The sequence below is a fragment of the Periplaneta americana genome, chromosome 4 (assembly GCF_040183065.1).
Source record: "Periplaneta americana isolate PAMFEO1 chromosome 4, P.americana_PAMFEO1_priV1, whole genome shotgun sequence".
NCBI lineage: Eukaryota > Metazoa > Arthropoda > Insecta > Blattodea > Blattidae > Periplaneta > Periplaneta americana.
In genome coordinates, this window is record NC_091120.1 from 44,714,384 (window position 1) to 44,731,840 (window position 17,457).

Sequence of the window (17,457 nt, forward strand, 5' to 3'; positions counted from 1 at the left end):
GCCTGCAATCAGACGGGGCGTCGGATCAGTAAATTTATATCACATACAACACGTGACTCGTGTGAGCACAGTGCCAAGCTTTCAGCAAGCGCTTTGCGTTCCAGATACTCGCACGTTCCGCATTTATCTTAGATTATAAAGCCTGGTTCACAATAAACCGGGAACGGAAACAACGAGAACGAGAACGGAAAAATGTTGAAATAAATGTATTTAAATGTAAGCTTTCACATGCTCACATTTAAATACATTAATTTTAACAATATTTCCGTTCTCGTTCACCTTTCCGTTTCCGTTCCCGGTTTATTGTGAACCAGTCTTAAGCCCTACCACTACAACATTAACGCAATATACGATATCCAAGAGTGTAATCAATAAATTTAGCAGTGTGTTTTCATACGGTAGGTAATAAGGTAGGTGTCCCTGATATGGCCATACTAAGGTTTGAGAATTTTTCTAGCCGCCATTTTGAAAAAAAATGTAAACCACTTTTCTCTCACTCGTTCTCAGTCTAATGGTCATTCTTAGAACAATTTCGTTTCCCCATAAAAATAGCTTTAATTGTCCAAAAAGTCCCAATTTCCAAAAGTCTACCTAGTGGCCATATCAGGAACACGTGCACATGATATGGCCACCCTTGTTCCATGTTCTACAAATCGTGATTGTTTTCAGTTTGATAGCGCAATTGTGCTGAAATTAAATAATTTTGGTGTAAAATGAATAAACCTGACACTTAGGCTAATAATCATTTTTATAATTCAAAAGTGTAGTCAAAACAGGTTTTTCCATAAAAAATTAAGTTGTTTTTCTTAAAATACAAAATTGTTGCGTAATCCCAGCTATTAGGCATGTAAATTTGTCAGGTGAAAAAATAAAAGTGAAATGAAATTGATATGGCCATGGTGCATTTAATATGGCCATATCAGGAGCAGGTAAGCTTTCACGAAAATCGTTTGATTATGAACAACTCGTAAAAGATACGCCATCAACGACAACACCAATCAACAGAACATTAAAAACTGAGTGGAGTACTATGGTTTTCACGAACAAGTCTTTGAAAAACATGCATAAAACAAAGGAGACTTACCAGAGAAAAATAAGAAGAAGTCACATGAAAACCGCAAAACAGGCAACTGACGCCATATTGCTCAACCTGACTGGATGGAAAACGATCAAGTGACATACCAGGAAGCCCTTTCACTGGATTCTGCTGCAGTTTAGCGGATTTTTTGGTTAACTAACTCACAATAGCGGGGTGGCCATATCAGGAACATGGCCATAACAGGAGCACCCAACTTATTAACTTAAAGGCCTACCTTAGTAGCAAGATAAATGTTAATTGACATTTTTTTTTAAATCGTACCATAAGCAGACATTTTGCTGATCAATGGCCAGTGCGTCCATCAGTTGGAAAGCCTAAGTTTCACAATACTTTTCTAGGTGTCATGGCGGAAACTTCCCTAGAAATTTTGATCATAACGAATATTAAATAAAACTGAAAGAATCTCCATAGGCCTACTTCTACAGGGTGTTTCCGGGCTAGTTTTACATACTTTCAGGGATGATGGGGAAGGGCACATGTGTCAATTTGAGCTAAGGAACCCTGGTCCGGAAATGACTGAGTCGAAAGTTATAAGCAAAAATAGTTGTGTGGAAATGAAATAATTTTATTCCTCAGTACACCTTATTTATATGTATTTATCTGTACATCTTACACATACTGTATTCAATTGACGTTCTTTACGTTGTCTACTTTCAGTATTCCATTCAGTGCGCTGTCTGAGGGGTGAGGACAGGAAACTACACTAAAGCAATGCAGATGGCGTAATGTGTAACGGACATGGTCAATCCTGATATGCACGTCTGTAGACAGCAGTGTATGTGTACATGTTGCAGTGTCCAGTCGATCAGTCCTAGTGAAATGGAGGAATACACGAGAACGGAATATGCAGACATGATTTTGGAATACGGATGAGACAATGGGAACAGTAGACAAGCTCACAGATTGTATCGGGCCAAGAACTCACGTAGGAGACATCCGGCCCATACCATCTTTCCACGACTGTTCCAAAGGTTAAGGGAAGGAAGGCACGTGGTGCGAAATTACAATTCCATTTTCACACAACTATTTTTGCTTATAACTTTCGACTCAGTCATTTCCGGACCAGGGTTCCTTATCTCAAAATTATACATGTGCCTTTCCCCATCATCCCTGAAAGTTTGTAACACCAGCCCGGAAACACCCTGTATAGTAGGTATACTATAAAGCCTTTGTTTTACACTTATTTACGTATTAATCATTAACTGATTGAATTAATTATTGGGGATATATTAGCATATATATATTTATTAATTTTATAATAGTAGTAGTAATAATAATAATAATAATAATTATTATTTATTTATTTATTTATTTATTTATTTATTTATTTATTTATTTATTTATTACTTATTTACTTATTTGTATGCTGAACAACAGCCAGAGGCCAATTATAGTTCAGCACAATACACAAACAGAAGATACAAAGGTGCAAAAACAAATAAATAATATCTTAAATAAACAAAAACATACATAAATAAAATTGAGAACAAGAACAGTAAATACTAATAATCAAAACGAAACTATACCTTAAAAGGATCTAAATTGTGCCCATGCAAATTGGCATATTTTATGCATCTACAGACTGGAGAAGATGATTTTGAATTTCTGTTATAAAAATTTTTTTGAAATCTTAAACCTTTTGTAGGAATACGAAGGCTGATATTGTTTATGATAGACTCACAATCAATATCACCCTTGATAACTTTGCAAAAAAATGATAATCATGATTTTGACGTCTAGAATAAAGGCTACAACAGTTAAAATATTTACAGGTAATAATAATAATAATAATAATAATAATAATAATAATAATAATAATAATAATTTACTTTTTCTGGCAGAGCTAAGGCCGTGAGGCTTCCTCTTCCACTCAACTAGGGGATGAAAAGGAAATACATTGACGTACGCCCGCGCAAAAACATTTTCAACAGTAACTTCGAAATGGCGCATCAAAAGACATAGGTTGTTTAACAAAAAAGAGTTCCTTATTATTAGATCTATCATCCCTCAGAGTTTGTCGCGGAGGTTTTGAATCACTCTGTATAATAGCAGTAGGCTATGTAAAATTAGCAGTTTTAAACGTCCCAGAATCATATTTCCAAACTGATGTATAATTGTTTAACATAAAGTTCCTCGCTTCCTGCGCTGCTTCCTACGAATTCAATCCTCGCGACCAACAGGTAAAAAATAATGGACTCCCATTGGATGGCGGGAACCCCCATCCCCGCCTCTTTAACTCTCTCTGACTCCTTCATAAGTGCATCGCAGGATGTAATATTATAGATTTCACCATATTCCAGGAGTGGTGTATAAATTGTTTGGAAGTTTTCTTAACATTGAGTAATGTTCTCTTGAGAGTTCCATAGAAACTTTCAGTTGCCATACAGAATTTAGTAAGACAACTACTGTATATCATGACATGATTGTTTTCAGTTGATGCGGTTTAGAACTTTTTGTCATCCAATCTGCTTTCAAAAAAACTGAAAGTTAGAATTTATAAAACAGTTATATTACCGGTTGTTCTGTATCGTTGTAAAACTTGGACACTCACTTTGAGAGAGGAACAGAGGTTAAGAGTGTCAGAGGATAAGGTTTTTAGGAAGATATTCGGGACTAAGGGGAATGAAGTTACAGGAGAATAGAGAAAGTTACACAACGCAGAACTGCACTCTTTGTATTCTTCACCTGACATAATTAGGAACATTAAATCCAGACGTTTGAGATGGGCAGGGCATGTAGTACGTATGGGTGAATCCAAACTGCATATAGAGTGTTAGTTGGGAGAACTAAGACCTTTTGGGGGGCCGAGACGTAGGTAGGAGGATAATATTAAAATGGATTTGAGAGATGTGGGATATGATGGTAGACTCTGTTAATCTAGTTCACAATAGCGACCGATGGCGAGCTTATGTGAGGGGGGCAATGAACCTCCAGGTTCCCTAACAACCATAACTATGTAAATAATTAAGTATGTTCTGTTGAAAGTTGTTTTGAGTCATCGTAACAGTTCTAAAATAGTACATTATGCGACGAGCCTATAATGGTAGTAATTAAGACGCGAGTATGTTTATGAAACCAGCGCAAGCGAGTTTCATAATTTTCATACGAGCGTCTTAATTACCATTATAGGCAAGTTTCATACGACTTTTTATGCTCGACCATATTTCTAACTTGAAATTATTCATAAGTATTCATGTTATTCTTATCTGACTGGGGAGCGGAACTGACCTTGTGCAATATCTCGTAAATTGTGAGATGTGCGCAGACGCGAAAGTATTGATTTTTCCGAGAAACAAATGTCATTGACCTTGATATAATCTAGAGAGTAAAATAAACATTAATCTTTATATAACCTTGAAATTGATTTAGACATTGAAAAACGACATGACATATTGAATTTATTTGAATATTATTTACAATTAACCCTAATTATTATAGTAACAGAACATAACCTTCTGCGACAGTATTGGATTTCCAGCCTCGTGACGTTTCGCTAGTTGTCTTTCGATTGCTTATCCGAAAATAATCGATACTTGCGCTTCCATATTGCTACAATGGTGTTTTCTGATTGGTGGAACACCTGAACTTTAATGAATAGGTGTACTTCAATGAGGTCCATTAAAGGGCTGCTACCAGGTGTATAATTACTACATTTCGGCATGGTCAAGCATAAATAATTAAACAACTCTAAGAACACATAATACATTAACAAGTGTAAGAGACATATATAGACACTTGAATCAGGCGATACTTTGAACAATACTAAAAACTGCAGCCTAAGGAAAATTGTTTGTGCACCCGTGATGGATTGAGCTGCGTACCAGCTGTGTGCCGTCCCCACCACGAATTCCCCTCTATCCTTCTGAACCGTATACCATACCTTCAGCGGTAATCTGCTGTTCTTTATAGATCTATGAATTCATGAGTTGGTATTTAATATGTTTTATTTGGAAATCTTGATGTGATAATTGGCATTCTACTTAAAGATATAGTTTAATTGGTTTAATTGTTCTAATATTGTATTATGTACTGCTTTACTTCTCACAGACGGGCTATAAGAATTAGTGCAGTGCATTTCAGAACTTCTCCTACTCAAATCCCATCCTCACCTTCCCGTGATACAACCTGTTTTTTTAAGAAACGAGGCTCTGAAACCGCATCACAACGGTGTAACTGTTACGTCAAAATTGGAGGAAATGCATTTCAGCATGCTGACCTGGCATGGTATGCATATTCGTCCCCTAAGTAGTGAAGACGGGATATGGTTGGTGGAGTTGTCGGAAAATATTTCCGGCTAGATCATAATATGTTCCCGCTAACCAACGGCTGGTGTGGTTCTCTAAATAGTTCGGGAGTTGCGTGTAGGTAATACAACCGTCATAACATAAAAAATATAATGCCTACATTAAAGCGGTTGTAGTTTTTACTACATCACTCTCCTATAGTATTGTAGAGCAAAAGAGTGAATGGCTTTATTACCAAGAACTCAGCATTAGTTAACAGCAGTAACGTGTTACAGATTGTTAGCCTCGAATACTATGGTTTTATATTTACAGGCTGAAATAATCTAAACACAAATTTCAAATTTTTGTTCAGAAGAAAAATACTTCTTTGTAACATCTCCCCAATTTAACCCTTAAGTACAGGGACATCATTTTATTTTTACTTCAATTTTTATTGTACCTCAGTTTTTGAATGTACTTCACTCTCACCCCTTCTACTAATGAAGTTCAACCGTCCTCCACACAGATCCAAGACCTCATATACAGTCATAGTAGCCTTACGGTCATAGTAAACAGTACGTTCCAAAAATATGTTCGCGTTTTCCAGTGACGAAAGAGTTTTCAATATTGAATCATTTTCGCACAGGTACTGTCGTTCATTTGCCTACGTCGTATCCCGGTTTCCCCCACCAGCTTTTATTCACCAGCTAGTGGCTGGGCTGTCTTAGCTCTTTTCTGAGAACATCAATTTCTGTTAGGAACTGGACGTCTACGTAATATTATACAACTGTTTAAAATAACTTAAATAAAAGGGCCTCGTTAAGTAATTAACTGTCACGTGATTTCCTCCCTTTCTACGACCCTACGACTTAACCACTTGGACGGACAGTAGATAGCATGTTGGAGTAATTTTATCTTTTCGGATCGGGCAGAAGTGATGATTGAATTTACAGTACGTAAGGTACTCTTTTATAGAGTAGGTACAGAATTATTTCAACATGAGTTACTAGTACGAAGAACGAAACTGGTAACCACTTGGACGGACAGTAGATAGCATGTCTGAGTAATTTTATCTTTTCGGATCGGGCAGAAGTGAAGATTGAATTTACAGTACGTAAGGTACTCTTTTATAGAGTAGGTACAGAATTATTTCAACATGAGTTACTAGTACGAAGAACGAAACTGGTAATTGGGATTAGGTACAATAGTCTATAGTGCTATAATATGCACATTAGAACTGAAGCCTGTATCGAAATGAACGGCCACCATTTTAAAAAATGTGTTTAAATATCCATATCATGATTATTTTTCAATTTTAACTACATTCTCTATATTGTACGCTAATGTGCTGTAGACAATATAATATACACTGCATAATGAATACGTCCACATGGACAGCTCAGTTCGTGAGTAAAAACACTCATTGATAATACTGTACTGTATTTTGATTAAACAAAAACCTAATTAAAATGATCAAACTCAAAATCGCGATATTTCCTAGTTTACGTAAATTGATGAACTACTTTTCTATGATGATGCCAAAATCATTGTGTTTTGTATATCAAATAAAAAATATAGAAATTGAGAAGTGATTTCTTGTGACATACGTTAAATGTTTAGGGAGTGTTTGGTATAATGGAAACCTGTAGGCCTAACACTATTTAAGAAAAAGTCACTTGAAGAACTATGAAGCCAGCAGAAAGGACTAAGGAAACTGCAAAGACTCGTTCAGTCAGACAGACTTTCAACCTGTTGCTGACGACCAAAGTTCTTTCCGCAAGAACTACACAAGTTTGTGATCATCGCTACTAGTTAAGTTTCCCGTACGGTAATTAATTTCTTCTTGTGCGTATTATATACCTAAGTGATTTTATCTCCCCGAAATGATTTCGTTGATTCAGTAGATTCATGTTCCATTTCCAACAGAGAAGTGGATCAAACTTTACATAGGCTACAAATTTAGATCTTTCACTACCCTGTCATAAAACTTATCACACTCCATGTCACAGTTTTAAGTTTGCGTAGCTCCATTGCTTCAACAAAATCTGAGTTTATCCTTGGACTATATAGTTGGCTATTCATAATAGAAAAATATTATTACCACGGATGCTGTACAAAGAATAAACTCCATACATCTACCAAAGATTATAAGAAGGCTATACTATGGTTACACGAATTATTGGTAGGCTATCTACAATAGCAGACAAATGCAAGCTTGATTTTTAAGCATATTTTAAAAGTTTTTATTATCAAATCACTGAAAAAAAATAGTATTTTTATTAAAACAATGGAACAGCTGGGTCATAGGAAAACAACAGCACGTCTCGCTCAAAATGCTTGCATTAAAATTTCATCGTCACTGAATTCCTTTCTGTACCAGAGCGATGAAGATATGGGTTAGCGTAGCCTTGAAAATAGGCACAAGATATTTAGAGGTCCACTTTCTTGCCGACAAGCCGGCGTGATTTTTTATAGATCAGTTTTGAATGCATGCTATTGGGTGAAACGTGGTGACAGATGGTCCATTCATGTTAGGCCTAATAGTAATTATTTATTGTTTGTTGTCTCAACATTTATTAGCATGCGTCTTTGGGTAGATTTTATTCGAGTCATACAACTGAAACCATCTTCACATGCAACTGTATACATTGGCAATGTAATGTTGCAACGGCTGACAATACACTACAAATCTTGAAAAATTGAGGCTGACTTACAACACCGAAGAAAATACTCGAAGTATGGTCTAAGAGCAAACATAATACACTGTTCCTTCGATATAAGAGAAAACCAATGTTCACCTACTTATATATAACATGCGGAGCAAGTCTCCTGCAATCGGCAAGCGGTAGAGCATCAAAGTCCAAGAATATTATGGACAGGAAAACGTCGATTATACGGGAATGGGTATTTAAGAGTTCCTAAGTCATTATAAAAAGTGAATCTGATATAACATTAATACAAATTAATTTCATTTCCTGCAATATATTTATCTATAAAATGCAATAAATAAATAAATAAATAAATAAATAAATAAATAAATAAATAAATAAATAAATAAATAAATAAATAAATAAATAAATAAATAAATAAATAAATAAATAAATAAATAAATAAATAAATAAATAAATAAATAAATAAATAAGTAAATAAATAAATAAGTAAATAAATAAATAAGTAAATAAATAAATAAGTAAATAAATAAATAAATAAGTAACTAATAAATAAGTAAAGAAATAAATAAGTAAATAAATAAGTAAGTAAATAAATAAGTAAATAAATAAATAAGTAAATAAATAAATAAGTAAATAAATAAATTAATGAATTAATGGATAAATGGATAAATAAATAAATAAATCGATTAAATAATTAGATCAATCAATCAAACCAAATACATCAAATAAAATATTTAAATAAATAACCAAATAAATACATAAATAAATTAATAAATAATTCATATATATAAATAAATAAATAAATGGATAAATGGATAAATGAATGAATAAATAAATAAATAAATCGATCAAATAATTAGATCAATCAATCAAACCAAATAAATCAAATAAAATATTTAAATAAATAACCAAATAAATACATAAATAAATTAATAAATAATTAATATATATAAATATATATAAATTACTAAATAAATAAACAAATAACTAAATAAATAAGACGAACTAAATACTCGTAAGTTAATATTTATTTATTTATTTGTATTTTCATCAACATTTAACCTATACCGGTTGTGGTGTACCACCACATTTCTGTAACTAAATAAATATGTAAGTAAATAAATAAATATAAATAGATAAATAAATCGATCAAATAAATATATCAATCAATCAAATCAAATAAATCAAGTAAAATATTTAAATAAATAAATAACAAAATAAATACATAAATAAATTGATAAATAATTAATATACATATAAATAAATAAGTAAATATATAAATTACTAAATAAATAAACAAATAACTAAATAAATAATACTAACTAAATAAGTTAATATTTATTTATTTATTTATTTATTTATTTATTTATTTATTTATTTATTTATTTATTTATTTGTATTTTCATCAACATTTAACCTATACCAGTTGTGATGTACCACCACATTTCTGTAAGTAACTAAATAAATATGTAAGTAAATAAATAACCAAATTAAATATGTAAATAAATAACTAAATTAAATAAATTTATTAATACATAAGTGGGTAAGTTGATAAGTAAAGAAATATGGGAATATGTAAATAAAAAGTGAATGAATGAATGAATGAATGAATGAATGAATGAATGAATGAATGAATGAATGAATGAATGAATGAATGAATGAATGAATGAATGAATGAATGAATACCTTAAACTCTCCAGAATATTCTTAATATTTTCTCCGTATTCTAGACGTTGAATAATATTTACGTTAACTTAGACGTAAACGTTTTATGACATGATGCCTTACCGGAATGCGGCGGCTTAGATTCTCGTCACAACAACAGATATGTTATACTGTTTTATGCTTTCTTTAGACTAAATGCAGTCCATTAAATCTGCTGAGCAGTGTATAAAAGAAAACGTAATAAACATCTCAGAATAATGCAAAGTTTTAAAAATGTGAAATATTCATAACGTAAATTTTTCGGTGATTTTCTTTTAAATTCATACGCCAGCGAAAGTAGTTTCGACGCCCGGGGCTTATTTCCTAGCCTGAATTAGCCTTATTTGGTTGTGCTTGTAGCTCTCTTATAAGAGTCTTGTACTGTTGCAAAATATTGGAAGCAAGAATGCAAATGACAACACAGTTCAATGCAGCAAATAGAGAAACAACAGTATACGGAGTAATTTGTACAGACTTTAGACAGTCAGAAATATTGGAACTTCCTGACCATTTAGTGATCATATCGCGGTGTCACAAGACAAAGGACACACAGCCAATACCAATGAGAGATGAATTTCCTGTTCCCCGTCTGAAATCGAACGCGTGTATTCTGCATTTGTAACTAGGAACACTGCCACTTCAGTCATAGCGGAGGATTGATACATTACTATCTAATAGGGCATTCGGCTAGTGACAAAATTGTTGAATGATGAAGTGAGGAGGGACATTTGATAGACGACTAGTCGAGGGGGAGTGGCAGACAGAAGGGATTGATTACTCTGCATCGAATGTGTGGCCGGCGCGGTTCTCTGTGTGTTCCAGTTCAGCGGTTTATTTTTCGCATTCTGTTCTCAGGATAGACAAGCGTTTAACAACTATTGTTACCTGAAATTATTGGCTTGGGATAAGAGGACTAATTGATGTAGGATCATGGGCTTAGGTTCTTGTTGGAGATCGCCGTACCATATTAACGATGACTTGCGTTTAGGCCTGCCACATAATTATGAGTTCTTAGATCGGGCAGATTTGCTGTATGACACCATCCGAACAAATTACCAAAACACTATATTCTTCTTATTTTTTATTTTCTTCAAGAACTGAAATACAGTGGAAGCTTTTAAGTTCGACAGAAGATGTTTTCCCAATCGAAAGGTTCCATCTAGATATGTATTTTCTCGTGAATAATTTCAAGGGAAAAATTGTTCCGGGGCCGGGTATCGAACCCGGGACCTCTGGTTGAACGTACCAGCGCTCTACCACTGAGCTACCCGGGAACTCCACCCGACACCGTCTCAACTTTTCCCTTCATATCCACACAACTCGCGTGGGCTGACGAAACGTCAGAGACCCACAACGAGTGCACACAATCTCTGTGTGACTTGGAAAATTTTTGTGTGTATTTATGCAAGATCAATTCTCTACCTTTGATAGATTGTCTCATAAAAATTAAAATTCATTTTAAAAAATGTTCAAATATCAGTATTTTCTTCTAACACAAAATAACAAAAAAAAATTATTTATTAAGGAATGTAGTTGAAAGAGCATGATATTGTAAACATGAGTTTCAACAATGAAATAAAAGAGAGAGAACATGAAAATTAACAAGTCTATGAGTTATGAGAGAAACGCTTCATCACTGCACAGTGAACTGCCACCATTTTAAATTTCGAAAAAAAAATATATATATAAATAATTTTTTTAAATCGTAAAAATATTTTTTTCGTATAGCAGAAGGACAATATTATAGATTTTTATTAATTTGTCCTACAGAATATCTGTAATATTAATTGTCAATATTACAGATAACATTCTGTAGGACAAATTAATAAAAATCTATAATATTCTCATAGCCAGCAGTGCATATGTCTGTACAGATTACTGTGCACTTAACTGCGGAATCCCGGCCAAACAAGTCACTCAGCTGAGTGCGCTCCTAATATAAAGGCAGTTGACATTGGACATATACTTCAACATATATGCCTAACTTTGGAGTCAGGCCACAAAGGGAAACATTGAAGGAGGAGAGTTCGATCCGGTGCTGTGGATTAAATTCGGCGTAGCTCAGTGGTCAGAGCGCTTGGCACGTAGAACCAAGGACCCGGGTTCGATCCCCGGCGCCGGAGCGAATTTTTCTCCTCAAATATTAAGGAGGACAATGTTTTACACATACCAATTTTCATTATTGTACAAGATACAGTAATGGAGGAAAAAAATGTTGAATATTTCCCAAAAATTTTACTGGCCTAAGCTGTACCTAACCCCTTAAACCACATATACGAATTTCTTCAACCTATGTACACTTCAAGGACACACTGTGGGACTCTCATGAAGTTCAGTCAGCACTACGCTGTGGTTCCACCCAAGACAATACTGGCCATTAGATTTTTACATAGAAGCAGGTAGAGGAACATAGGTTAAGGGTGTTTGAGAATAAGGTGCTTAGGAAAATATTTGGAGCTAAGAGGGATGAAGTTACAGGAGAATGGAGAAAGTTACACAACACAGAACTGCGCGCATTGTATTCTTCACCTGACATAATTAGGAACATTAAATCCAGACGTTTGAGATGGGCAGGGCATGTAGCACATATGGGCGAATCCAGAAATGCATATAGAGTGTTAGTTGGGAGGCCGGAGGGAAGAAGATCTTTAGGGAGGCCGAGACGTAGATGGGAAGATAATATTAAAATGGATTTGAGGGAGATGGGATATGATGATAGAGAATGGATTAATCTTGCTCAGGATAGGGACCAATGGCGGGCTTATGTGAGGGCGGCAATGAACCTCCGGGTTCCTTAAAAGCCAGTAAGTAAGTATGTACACTTCAAGGACACACTGTGGGACTCTCATGAATTTCAGTCAGCACGACGCTGTGATTCCACCCAAGACAATACTGGACACTAGATTTTTACATACACAGCAGGTAATATTATGTAGACCTACGAATGTTATTGGAGTTGTCTGTGGTTCAGCGGAGCCTGGAAATTGTTCAGTGTCGGTATAAAGAAAAAGCGTAGGAAATGTCGCCATGCAGTTAATTAACTAATGTCAGGTAGAAGCAGGCCGGAGTCTCATCAGCAAATATTTGATGTTTGTCGAGTGTGAAGAGAGCCGTAAAAATGAGAGCGAGTCTGCGTCACATAACATGATTGACATGCTTCACTGAAATTTAATACATTATCACAAGTCCGCCTCCTATCCAAGGCACATTGACTGTATCAGTTTATGTACTCCAGTGTCTCGGGTTCAAAGATAATGAATAAAAGATGAAATCGGTGTAGAAAGAAAAGGGAATTGTAATGCATGTATTCCATTTCTTGTCGTTTTATTATTTTTCCTTTTTTATTCTGCTATTCCTCCTATTATTTACCATCCCCCTTCTCCTCCTCTTCCTACTCCACTTTCTCATATTTCCTCTCTTCATCTGCTTTTCTTCCCTTCGTATTTTCCTTTTCTTCCTAATTTCACTTTCTCTCCTCTTGCTCTTATTACTGTTTCATATTTTGCTCTTCCACCTCCTGCACTTCCTGATCCCGCTCTTCTTCTTTCTGTTTATCCATCTGCTCTTCCCTTAATTCTTCTCCTTTCATTTCTACTTCAACTCTTCCTTCTCCTACTTTTCTTCCTTTTGCTGTTCCTTCTCCTACACATCCTGATTCTGATTTCGTCTTCCTGTTATTCTTCTGGTCTTTTATTCATTCTTCCCCTTTTCTTCCTACCTGGATTCTTCCTTCCTTTCGCTGTTCTTCTTCCTGCGCTTCCTATTTTTGCTCTTCTTCCTTCTGCTATCTTTCTGCTCTTCCGTTCATTCTTCCCCTTTTCTTCCTACCTCGACTCTTCCTTCCTTTCGCTGTTCCTCCGTCTGCGCTTCCTAATTTTGCTCTTCTTCCTTCTGCTATCTTTCTGCTCTTCCGTTTATTCTTCCTCTTTTCTTCCTACCTCGACTCTTCCTTCATTTCGCTATTCCTCCTCCTGCGATTCCTAATTTTTCTTTTCTTTCTTCTGCTATCTTTCTGCTCTTCCGTTCATTCTTCCCCTTTTCTTCCTACCTCGACTCTTCCTTCCTTTCGCTATTCCTTTTCCTGCGCTTCCTAATTTTGCTCTTCTTCCTTCTGCTATCTTTCTGCTCTTCCGTTCATTCTTCCGCTTTTCTTCCTACCTCGACTCTTCCTACATCGACTCTTCCTACCTCGACTCGTCCTTCCTTTCGCTATTCCTTTTCCTGCGCTTCCTAATTTTGCTCTTCTTCCTTCTGCTATCTTTCTGCTCTTCCGTTCATTCTTTCCCTTTTCTTCCTACCTCGACTCGTCCTTCCTTTCGCTATTCCTTTTCCTGCGCTTCCTAATTTTGCTCTTCTTCCTTCTGCTATCTTTCTGCTCTTCCGTTCATTCTTTCCCTTTTCTTCCTACCTCGACTCTTCCTTCCTTTCGCTATTCCTCCTCCTGCGCTTCCTAATTTTGCTCTTCTTCCTTCTACTATCTTTCTGCTCTTCCGTTCATTCTTCCGCTTTTCTTCCTACCTCGACTCTTCCTTCCTTTCGCTATTCCTCCTCCTGCGCTTCCTAATTTTGCTCTTCTTCCTTCTGCTATCTTTCTGCTCTTCCGTTCATTCTTCTTCTTTTCTTTCTACCTCGACTTTTCCCTCCTTTTGCTGTTCTTCCTCCTGCGCTTTCTGATTTTGTTCTCCTTCCTTCTTTTATCCTCCGTTCAACTTTTTCCTTTTCTTCCTATCTCGATTCTTCCCTCCGTTTGCTATTTATCCTCCTGGGCTTCCTGACACATTGTTTTAAGCCAGAGTAAAATTATTGTTGTTCAGTGTAATTATTATTATTATTATTATTATTATTATTATTATTATTATTATTAATATTATTATTCACTTCATGATATAGGCAATCAAATGCCTGTTCCGTCTACAAAGTCCTCCAGCCATCGTTTCCTAGGTCTGCCCACCGATCTTCTTCCTTTAGGATGATATTGCATTATTTGTTTAGTAAGTCTGGTATCTGGCATTCTATCGACATGTTCTTTCCAATTTTGTTTAAAATCTTTTAATCTTTCATTTATATTACAAATTTCTAACTCTTCTCTTATGTTTTCATTTGTTATTAAGTCTCACTTCGTACATCCCTTCACATTTCTTAGAAATTTAATTTCTGTCGTCTGTATTTTGCTTTGTTGCTTCTTAGTTAATGTCCAAGTTTCACTTCCGTATGCCAGCGTAGGTACAGCCATGACTTTATAAAATTTTAATTTTGTTTCTAAATATTCTATTTTGTTCCACATACTCTTTGAAAATTACATATTTTTTACTGTCCACGTCATATTCTTTATCAAAGCCAACATCACTTCCCAAATAATTAAAATGGCTTACCTGTTCTATGCAGCAGTTATTTATAGCTATTTTTGTTCTAATCGGTTCCTTCCCTGTAAATGCCATTACCTTTGTCTTTATTAGAGAAATTTTCATATTATATTGTTCTCCAATTTCATTAAGTTTAAAAATATATTTTTGTAGGGCAGACTCACTATTCCAAATAACAACTAAATCATCGGCAAATGACAGTATATTTAGAAAGTTATTCTTTGAAATTTGAAAACCTACATTCACTAGTTGTTTCCACTTCCTCACTAGATCGTCTATATAAATACTAAAAAGCTTAGGTGATAAAGTACACCCTTGTCTGACACCCTGATTAGTAACAATTTTTACAGAAGTTTTACCATTGTTTTTCACATTTATTTTTGTTTGGGAATAGAAGCATTGTATCATTCTTACAAGTTGTTGGGGATATCCTCTTTCTTCCAATATTTGCCACAATTTGCATCGATTAACTCTATCGAAAACCTTTTCAAAATCGACAAATGCCATATGCGTTCCTTTATTATACTCTCTGTGTTTTTCGATTATCTGTTTAACCATAAAAATATTATCTGTACAAGATCTACTTCTTCTGAACCCGTTTTATTCTTCTAAAATCAAATATTCAGCTATATTTTGTAATCTTTTATTTATTATTTTTGCAAATATTTTATAGGCAGTATCCAATAAACATATCCCTCTATAATTATTGCAATCATTCCTTTTCCCTTTCTTGAAAATAGAAATAGTCTGGGCAGTGAGTCAGTCTTCTGGGATACATTGTTTCTTCCAGCACATATTATAAAGATGTAGTAGTCGTAGCTTTAACAATATCCTTCCATACTTCAATAACTCTGCATTATTATTATTATTATTATTATTATTATTATTATTATTATTATTATTATTATTATTATTATTATTATTGGTGGTGGTGATGGTGGTTCAAACTTTTATAATCCTGATTGTAACAACACTACTAAGCAGGCTATTGTGAGTTAATCCTCAATCCACTGTTATGTAGGAGTGAATTCAAGCTTAGCGTGCAGGTTTGTGCTAATACTGAGACAGATTCTGTTCAATTACCATCTGATTAATCCGTGTAGCCTATCACAACAAAACATTGCTCATTAAAGGAAACCTATTGTGTAGGCAGTTCACGTGACAGGTCAGTCTTGAGTTACCTTGTAGCATAATGCAATCCCTCTTCCAACTCCGGAGGAGCGTAGGATCTTCATGAACGAAACTAGACAATGAAACTTTAATCCTGCTGGTACTGCTTCTCTTCGTCATTGTCTCCTTCGTCTTTAGTTTTCTTCTTATTGTATTTCTTCGCGTTTTTCTTTCCCATATACTTCGTTTTGTAACCTTCCTGCCCTCCTACTTTAACTTTATATCCTCCTAACCTTTTCTGTGTGTTTTTAACTTCTTGTTTTCATTCTTGTCTTCTGTATTTTTCTGTTTTCCACCTCCGATTTCTTCTTCTCTCTATTCTGTTATTTTTGCTTTAAATCTACTCCTGTATTTTCTGAATCTTCATTCATTCATTCATTCATTCATTCATTCATTCATTCATTCATTCATTCATTCATTCATTCATTCATTCATTCATTCATTCATTCATTCATTCATTTTATTCCATAGATCTTACACGAGCAATGAAGCTTTAAGATGTGGAACAAGTCAAAATTTTATAATATTACAATTACAACTTTTACAAATTTTTACAGTTTTACAATTTAGTAATTTTCTACAATTTTTACAATTTTGTGCAAATTTTTACAATATTTTGGCGAGGTGTAGTGAGATGAGGTGAGGTGCGAGGATTCGCCAAAAGATTACCCGGTATTTGCCTTTTGGTTGGGGAAAACCTCGGAAAAACGCAACCTGGTAATCAAATCAAAGGGGTTGATGCCGAGGACTCGCCATAGACCATGCGGCTTCTTTTTCCTTTTTAACTCTCTTTCTCCGATCTATCTGCCTTAACGTTTCAATTTCTCAGTCCCCTTTTTAGCTTCTCCATTTTCACCTCTACCATTCATAATATGCTTTTTCCTTTATCCCTCCACCATTTCATGCAAGTAAATCGCAGGCAATCTTAATAGAACATCAAAGATCGAAGTGTGACAAACAAAATTTGCCACCGATAATTGTAAATAATACTACTATTCCATACAGTACGACTGTGAAGAACCTTGGTATTTATATGGATTGTCACCTGGAATGGAATGAACAAGTGAATCACACTTCCAAAAAAATATTTTCCATTATTCACTCATTAAAGCGACTGAAGAACTTTCTTCCTGATAAATTAAAATTAATCCTTGTACAAACACTCGTGATGCCACACTTTGACTACTGCGATATTATATTAAGTAACCTAAATGCAAATTTGAGCA

At 34.7% G+C, this 17,457-nt stretch overlaps 1 protein-coding gene and 1 non-coding gene across 2 annotated transcripts in view; one reads left to right on the top strand and one right to left on the bottom strand.

The window, feature by feature from the left end:
* Positions 1-17,457, bottom strand: part of GlyT (Glycine transporter) — a 333,350-nt gene that overhangs the window by 159,790 nt on the left and 156,103 nt on the right. The window lies entirely within an intron of this gene.
* Positions 11,749-11,821, top strand: TRNAT-CGU (transfer RNA threonine (anticodon CGU)). Its single transcript has one exon. It is a non-coding gene; the product is annotated as a tRNA-Thr (tRNA).